The sequence below is a fragment of the Ctenocephalides felis genome, unplaced genomic scaffold (genome assembly GCF_003426905.1).
Source record: "Ctenocephalides felis isolate EL2017-DRISC unplaced genomic scaffold, ASM342690v1 CF-g0.4_SCAFFOLD_03572, whole genome shotgun sequence".
Classification (NCBI taxonomy): Eukaryota; Metazoa; Arthropoda; class Insecta; order Siphonaptera; family Pulicidae; genus Ctenocephalides; species Ctenocephalides felis.
In genome coordinates this window covers 42292657-42301509 of record NW_020539726.1, presented here as the reverse complement: position 1 = coordinate 42301509, position 8853 = coordinate 42292657, and the positions used below count along the sequence as shown (strand labels likewise).

Here is an 8853-nt window from a genome sequence, read left to right as displayed (position 1 = left end):
AACTTCTGAGTGCCACCTAATAAAGCCTAATTTGCATATGATTCTAATAACTGATTATTGGACATAACTAATTAATAAGAAATAACTAAATTATAAAAACCTGCAGGAGTTTCGTCATTTTAAACAATATTTTATCACAAATTTATCAACAAATTTTAAGGACACCATTTTGTATGCAAATGTCAAATCCTTTATTTATCTATTTACTCCTGTTATCAGGCAACTTCATGTTGGATGCTGTTCTATGCAACCAACTTCAGGCAACACTAAAAAACATTTTCGTTATTGCTGTTGAACTGTCAGTCGGGTATAAAAATTATGTTCGTTAAAATAATAAATAATTAATGGTAATTATTATTAAAGTAGTCTGTGTTGAATATATAAACTTATATGCATTAATTTTGAATTAAGTGTTATTTGTGTAGGATGTGCCAAGTTATTATACAGGTTGCTGAAGGGTGATGCTTCCGATGACAGGTTAGTGTAAATTTAATTAAATAACTAATAATAATAATGTATGATTGTTATTTATATGAAACTATTGTTAATTGATGCAATCCGCCTACAATCTTTTTATATTGACAACAATCAAAACGCTTTTTCGTCAAAAATTGTCAACTAAAATTTGCGTACATAACCTCACTTTTTATTCGCAAAATCTTGTCCCATGCTTTCACTATACATATACTAGCTGACCCGAAAACGTTGTTTTGCTAAGTAAGTTTTATTCTAAACAATTTCTAGAGAATCAAAAATATTAATACTTTAAGTGTATAAGGATGTATTGTTTGAATGCTACATACAATGAGGTATTAAAAAAGCAATAAACCCCATTAGTTTTCTACATTTTGTCAATACAATCAAACTGCAAGTTTTATACACTTTCTATAGAAAACATGGTATAATCCATCCAAGTCTTTTTTGGCCTTAGGACTTATTGATTACGTTTCAAGTCTTTCAGATTCTTTTTGGATTCGAAATTTTGTGTATAATTGTAAATAATACTACTGAGCTTATACAAAATTTTCAAAATTCTGCGAGGAGAGATAGAAAATGAATTAAGTATTTCTTCTTCGACTTGCTTTTTGAATTGCTTCAAGTAACATTCGATGAAAAAAAGTAAATTTAATAAAAAGTATAAATGTAGAGCAGGGCGGGCCACAAAGGTTCAATTTGACTTTGAGCAAATATAAACTATATTGTGAAATCCAAACCAATTATATCACAACGAATAACACTTTTCAAACGAACAATTATCTGACTATGTTCAGTAAAACTGCCAGCTACTTCATCATTGTAGAAATGTGATTTTTTGATGTCTTTCAAAAATTTGTTATCTAGACCTTTTTACCCCGGAGCAAACAGGTTTAATGTGTAATTTTAATTTTAAAGGTATTTTTCATAATAATTACATTTTTAACTAATGCTAAAAAACTACCAACGAAAGAAAATACTTTTATTATGGATTTTCAAAGATTACCGTTTATCTCCCGATAGCAGTCATGAGAATCAAGGTTATAGCTGGTTATACATCTTTTTCCCTCTACTTTCAAATATTGTTGTTAACCAATGCTTAACTTTGCTGGTTTTTGACACATCGGTGGTGGACCTGTTTAACCCCGGGCCTTCATATATTACTATCTATTTTTCGATAAATTCTGGGAAATTTCAACTGGGAAAATGTTATTCGACAAAATGTCCCTTTGGTTGACACCAAATTTAGGTTCTGAATTTAAATAACATGAATAAAAAATAATATAACATAGAAAATGTTTTATAAATACCAATGAGTATATAATTATACAAATGAGATCTTTCAGAGCACCGTATTTGAGAAAAATATGATTTGCAAAAAAGAGTGCTACAACGCCAAAAAGTGCATTTTCATATTAACATTTCAAAAAAGTTGATATTTTGAGTTTCTAGTAACACTTGCGATCGGTTTAATAACGTTGTTATGTATAAATAAAACTACGAACAAAACTACATACTACTATTTAATTATAATTAAATAATATTCACGTAAAACATCCTATTAAACGTAATAGAACATCATCTGCCAAAAGCATTTGACACTTGACGTATTAGCCACCGTCCATTGTTTTATTCAAATTACGCTTCTACAAAAATGTTCAAATTAAAAATGTAAAGTTTCTACGCGATTTTGAAATAATATCTCACCTTTCCGACAACCTACTGATTAGCACGAATTTTTCAAGACTAAGACTGGCCAAATCGGTTTAGCCGTTTTTGAGTTTAAGCGGATCATTTTATCGAGAGCTCCATTTTTATATGTAAGTTAACTACAATCATCAATAAATCCACTACCCAAGGTGTAAAATTCAACATTCCCCATACAATTCTCAGTCAGTCAGTCAGTCGTTTCCTCCCGAGTAATTTTTCTATACAACTACCGCCCTTTTGTCGTAGTGCTCCTTTCCTCTTCTTATTGAGGAATGGGGGGCCGGGGGGCACATCGGACGAGAATTAATGATGGCACATCCTTTTGACAAATCCACAGGAATTCCACTCGGTCGTTCATAATGCCAGTAGGTGGTGATATAGAAGAGGTGTCCTTGGTTCACAAAGGGATGAAAAATAGATAGATGTGATGGAGGAAAAAAAGTAGTAAGGATAGAGAAATGGAGCTGGGAAGTGGATTGTAGACGGATTTAATGAATGAGGAGATACCTCATTGGATTTGGAAAGGTTTTGAATATTTTCTAAGATTTTCCAAGATTTTTTGGTATTTTCCAAAATGATCATTCTTTTAAATTTTTCCAAGTTTTTTGAATATATTTTGCAAGATTACAGAAAATTTCCGAATATTTTTCATCATTCCTATATTTCCTTGAGTATTTCTCAAACATCTTCAAAGATTTTTACTATTTATCAAGATTTTCCCAGATATTTGTTAGTTATGAATTTTCAATTTATTCCAAGTTTTAGCAAACTTTTTTAGTCTATTTGGAATTTTTCATGATTTTCCCAAACATCTTCAAGATTTTTACTATTTATCAAGATTTTCCCAAATATTTGTTAGTTATGCATTTTCAATATATTCCAAGTTTTAGCAAACTTTTTTAATCTATTTGGAATTTTTCATGATTTTCCCAAACATCTTCAAGATCTTTACTATTTTTCAAGATTTTCCCAGATATTTGTTTGTTATGAATTTTCAATACATTCCAAATTTTAGTAAACTTTTTTTAGTTCATTTAGAATTTTTTATGATTTTCCCAAAAATCTTCAAGATTTTAACTATTTATCAAGATTTTCCCAGATATTTGTTAGTTATGAATTTTCAATTTATTCCAAATTTTAGCAAACTTTTTTTAGTCTATTTAGAATTTTTCATGATTTTCCCAAAAATCTTAAGATTTTCACTATTTATCAAGATTTTCCCAGATATTTGTTAGTTATGAATTTTTAATATATTCCAAATTTTAGCAAACTTTTTCAATCTATTTGGTATTTTTCATAATTTTTGCACAATTGTGAATATTTTTGTATTTTATTCAAAATTTTAAATATTTCTCAAGATTTATTAAAGTATTAGAAGATTATCAATTCTTTGTGACTATTTTTCAATAGTTTTCAAGAATTTTTAATATTCATCAATATTTTCCAAGACAGTTTTAATATTTTCAATATTTCTTATTTATTATTTCAAGATTTTTTGTGATCTTCAATGCTTTCCAAACTTTTTGATATTTGTCAAGACTTTTGGATGCTTTTTAAGGCATTTCAGATTTTTTTTTAATATTCTGTGAATATCACATATTTTTTAATATATGTGAATATTGATCATGACTTCAATTTTTTTTTTTAATTTTCTAAGATTTATTAACACGTTTCAATATTTTCATAACTTTTGGTTATTTATCAAAATTTCCAAAAGTATTGGAATATTTTCTATGATTTTACATATTTTACATTTTTTGAATTTGTCAAGATTGTCCAAAGATTGACGCGTATTTTTCAAGCCTTTTTAAGATTTTTTAATGTTTTTCAAGAGTTTTCAAAATTCCTTTTCAATTTTTTTTAATATTTTACACCTTTTCGACTTTTTGAAGAAAAACGTATTTTGAAATATTTTGGAAATTCTGAACTTTTTTTCAAAGCAATCGTACTGCTTTAACTGCATAGAGACGAAATATCGAAGCGCGTAAGCGCCGCGTCGCCGTCTAACGGTTAAACATTGGTACGCAACCCATAGGAATGTAAACAAAATTTATACTTATTGTTAAATTCTCTATAAAATATCTGATAATTTGATGTGCATATGTCTAATGATCATTTTTGATCCCCAAATGGCATTTTTTTTTACTTTTTTCACTAGATCTCCGAAACCGCTAGACCTGCCTTCCCAAAAATTCAATCAGTTCTTCATCATGTTAATACAAGTAAAATGTTTTTTGAATTATTCAAATCGGACGCTCCGTTCTCTTAAAAACTGAGTTACCGTTTTTGGCACTTTTTGCCCCATATCTTCGGAACGGCTAGACTTGCCTTCGCCAAAAACTAATCAGCACGTCTCCTTATCAATACGAATCGAATGTTTTTTGAATTAATCAAATCGCTTCATCCGTGTTCCCGAAATCGTTGACGAAAATTTGTATCCGCACATACACACATACACACACACCTACATCCATTTTTTGTGAGGTATGCCAAAATGTTCAGAAGAGATATAAAAATTTTCATTTTCGATTTTTTTGCGATTACTATAACTTGCCCTATGGGAAGTTAATATTTATTTTTGTATTCGCTTCTGCGCATCGCGAAAATTTCTTTAAAAATAATAAATCAAGGTCCAAAAAATATATATTTATCTGAAATTTGTTATAAAAAAATTCTTCAAGAACTTTTAGAAAACATCTTTTACAAAATTATTTTCTCTCAACCCAGTCACCCATATTGCCCTTCACCATTCACATCAAGCAACCAAAAATATTTTGAACCAAAACTTACGGCTTTTGAGAGAAATTCTCGCTTTGAATCCTCCATAATTCCTTGAATAATCCGACACAAACTTCATAACAATTTGCGACCCCTTGCTCTCGTATCGAAGCAGCTTCAACTTGCTGCTCCAATCACCACACCTGCGCCAGACCGTCGAATTGACACCACTGGTTGAAGGCTCTCGGATTTCTAGATAATCGTAACTGCAACTGAAAAGAAAAAGATACAGTAATATCTTGAGGATTTATTAGATACTAGCTGACCCGGCAAACGTTGTTTTGCTAAGTAAGGTATATTCTAAACAATTTCTACAAAATCAAAAATATTAATACTTTAAGTGTATAAAGGATGTGCTGTTTGAATGCTATATACAACGAGGCATTATAAAAACAATAAACCCTATTAGTTTGTCTATATTTTGTTAATACAATCAAACTGGAAGTTTTATACACTTTCTATAGAAAACATGGTATAATACAATCCAAGTCTTTTTTGGTTTTTCGACTTATTGTTTACGTTTCAAGTTTTTCAGATTATTTTTGGATTCTTCAGATTTCTGAATTTTGTGTATAATTGTAAATAATACTACTGAGCTTATACAAAATTTTCAAATTTCTTCGAGGAGAGATAGAAAATGAACTAAGTATTTCTTCTTTGACCTGCTTTTTGAGAAGTTTCAAGTAACATTCGATGGTTTAAAGGAAATTTAATAAAAAGTATATATGTAAAGCAGGGCGGGGCTCAAAGGTCTAATTTGACTTTGAGCAAATATGAACTATATTATGAAGTAGAAATGTGCTTTTTTGATATCTTTCAAAAATTTGTTATCTAAACCTTTTTACCATATAGGCGGAGTAACTTGGAACGGCCAGGTGGCAAACAGATTTAATGTCATATTATAATGTTAAAGGTATTTTACAAATTAATTACATTTTTAACTAATGCTAAAAAACTACCAACGGAAGAAAATACTTTTATTATGGATTTTCAAAGATTACCATTTATCTCCCTATAGCAAAGTCATAAGAATCAAGGTTATATCTGGTTATACATTTTTTCCCTCTACTTTCAAATATCTTTGTTAAACAATGCTTAACTTTACTGGCTTTTGATGCATCGGTGGTGGACCTTCCTAATCCCGGACTTTCATATATTACTATCTATTTTTCGATAAATTCTGGGAAATTATAACTGAGAAAATGTTATTCGACAAAATGTCTCTTTGATCGATACCAAATTTAGGTTCTGAATTCAAATAACATAAATAAAAAATTATATAACCTTGAAAATGTTTTATAAATACCAATGAGTATATAATTATACAAATGAGATCTTTCAGAGCACCGTGTTTGAGAAAAATATGATTTGCAAACAAAGAGTGCTACAACGACAAAAAGTGCATTTTGATATCAACATTTCAAAAAAGTTGATATTGTTGAGTTTGTAGTAACACTTGCAGCCCTATTGCATGATTTTACTGAATTGCAAATTTATAGCTGTTTTTGTAAGAAACATGTGTGATTTTATATTTTTATAATTTAGTACACATATTAAGAAATAACATAATAAAATTTTGTAACTCTAGTATAATGTTTTATATTTTTAAATATTTTTCAAAATACTCATCAAACCGTGCACTTGCAACTATTGCAAGAGTGCATTTGTTTACAAAATTGCACATTTATAGCTTTTTTTGTTAGAAACATATATGATTTTATATTTTTATAATTGAGTATATATATTAGGTAATAACACACTAAAATTACACAGCTCTAGTATAATATTGTATATTTTTAAAACATTTTTGAAAGTACTTCTCATATCATAACCAACCGTCGATTCGCAACTAATAAAAATAGAGTATGCAAGTGTTCATTGCAATTTTTTAGTTTTTTCTGCTAGAAACATATTTGATTTTATATTTTTATAATTCAGTATACATATTAATAAATAACATACTATAATTTTATAGCTGTATTACAACGCTTTATATTTTTAAAATATATTTTAAGCTGTCAATTTGTTTACGTCAAAACGTTTACTAACATTTTTGTATATAAATAAATACTGAAAACAAAACTACTTACTACAATTTAATCATAACTAAATAATATTCACGTAAAACATCCTATTAAACGTAATTGAACATCATCAGGCAAAACCATTTGACATTTGACGTATATTAGCCACCATCCATTGTTTTATTCAAATTACGCTTCAATGAAAAATTTCATATTAAAAATGTAAAGTTCCTACGCGATTTTGAAACAATATCTCACCTTTTGGACTTTCTCTGGATTGGCACGAATTTTTCAAGACTAAGACTGACCAAATCGGTTTAGCCGTTTTCGAGTTTTGCTTGGACATTTGAAAGAGAGCTCCATTTTTATATATAAAATTATCAGTACTTACTTTGGCTCGTCTTCCAACACCATCTCTTCAAACTCTACCAGAAGTCTGAAGGCGACTCCGTTTCCTGATGCTCCTGGACTTGATCCGTGTGTCATGATGTTGACTTTGACTTCGCATGTGACGTTTGCCGGATAGAATGTTCCGGGAAATCCGGGAGAGGTGACGGTTACGCTAGTTATTCCGGTTGATGGTGATAAATCGATGGTGCGGTCGCAACGTTGTGTTCCTGATTGGGGATTGGTACGAGGGTTGCCCGATTGGGTGGACAAAGAATCGTCTGAAGATGGTGGATTCGAAGGCTCTGAAAGAAAAAGATTATTAGCACCAATATTATAATGGAAGAGACCTTTTTCACTTGAAATTTAACAATACGCTTGATGGCTTGACAATGCACACTCCGGCCCGCCCCGTTATGTTAGCTATAACTTTGTTAATATAAGAGTTTTTTTTGTCGACTCGTAAATATACGCTCAACATACTATACTTCCAGGTTATCGAAAAAAAATTCAATTTTTCGAATATGTTATATGGACTTCTCCCCTTAAGGAGGTATTCTAGTGTAGAATTTCAAAAAAATCGATTTTTTTTGTTTCATATTTTCAAAGTTTAACTATCTAAGAATATGGGTACGAGAAGACTTTTGAAAATTTCAATTATTTTCGGAGATATAGGCATTTTACTGACTCGGTCTTCATACTGATTTGGCAGGGTCTAATCGGACAAAAGGCATTAGGAAGTCATTAGACCAATTTAAGACAGTTTATCGTCAGATGAATTATTAATTCGATGTTTAGATTCAGAAACTCAGAACAATAATGAATCTCCAAAATCGTTGATTTGGATTTTCGCACCGAAACGTATTCAATCCCGATCTCGTGTAGTTGAAAAGCAACATTTATTGCTGTTTGCATATTCAATGAAGGTTTTTTTTTCCGATTTTAAAAGTGATGACCCTTATGGTAATGTAAATTGGACCAGAAACTCATAAAAAGTTGAAAATTAAAGAAACTGGCAGCTGATGAAGTGGTGGGTCTCAAAAAATTCGCACTTCAGTTTTGGCAGGATTTCAGCCCTCCTAGTCATCAGAAATAGAAGAAATAAAAAGATTATTAATCCACAATGATGTCGCAATCGCCCGAACTAACGATGAATAAAAATTTTTTTTTTACAAATTGGCGTCTGTTTGAAAAAAAGTGTCTTTTTTTTACTGTTTTTTCGAGTTTCTCGAATTTTTTAAATATAGTAAAAATTGGAATTTGGGGATGATGCTTGTTCGGGCTACAGATAGGCCTATAAACAAGACTCTCTGAACATTTCAAGGGAATCGGTCGAGTAGAACTCGAGAAATTGTGTCAACAGTACTGAAAAAGTCTGTTTTGAGAAACACGCATTTAAAGTTTCGCGTGAAGTTTTTTGCTGTCAAAGACATAAAATGATATGTTATACTTCTTTTATTTAATCTGCTATTTCTGCTTC

General features: G+C 30.1%; 1 protein-coding gene across 1 annotated transcript in view; it reads left to right on the top strand.

The window, feature by feature from the left end:
• Positions 1 to 425: 425 nt before the first annotated feature.
• LOC113387933 (E3 ubiquitin-protein ligase Mdm2-like) overlaps positions 426 to 8853 on the top strand; it is a 342821-nt gene continuing 334393 nt past the window's right edge. The window contains exon 1 of the mRNA XM_026625316.1: positions 426 to 477. The gene's annotated coding sequence lies outside the window, so the exon portion shown is untranslated. The remainder of the gene's footprint in view (positions 478 to 8853) is intronic.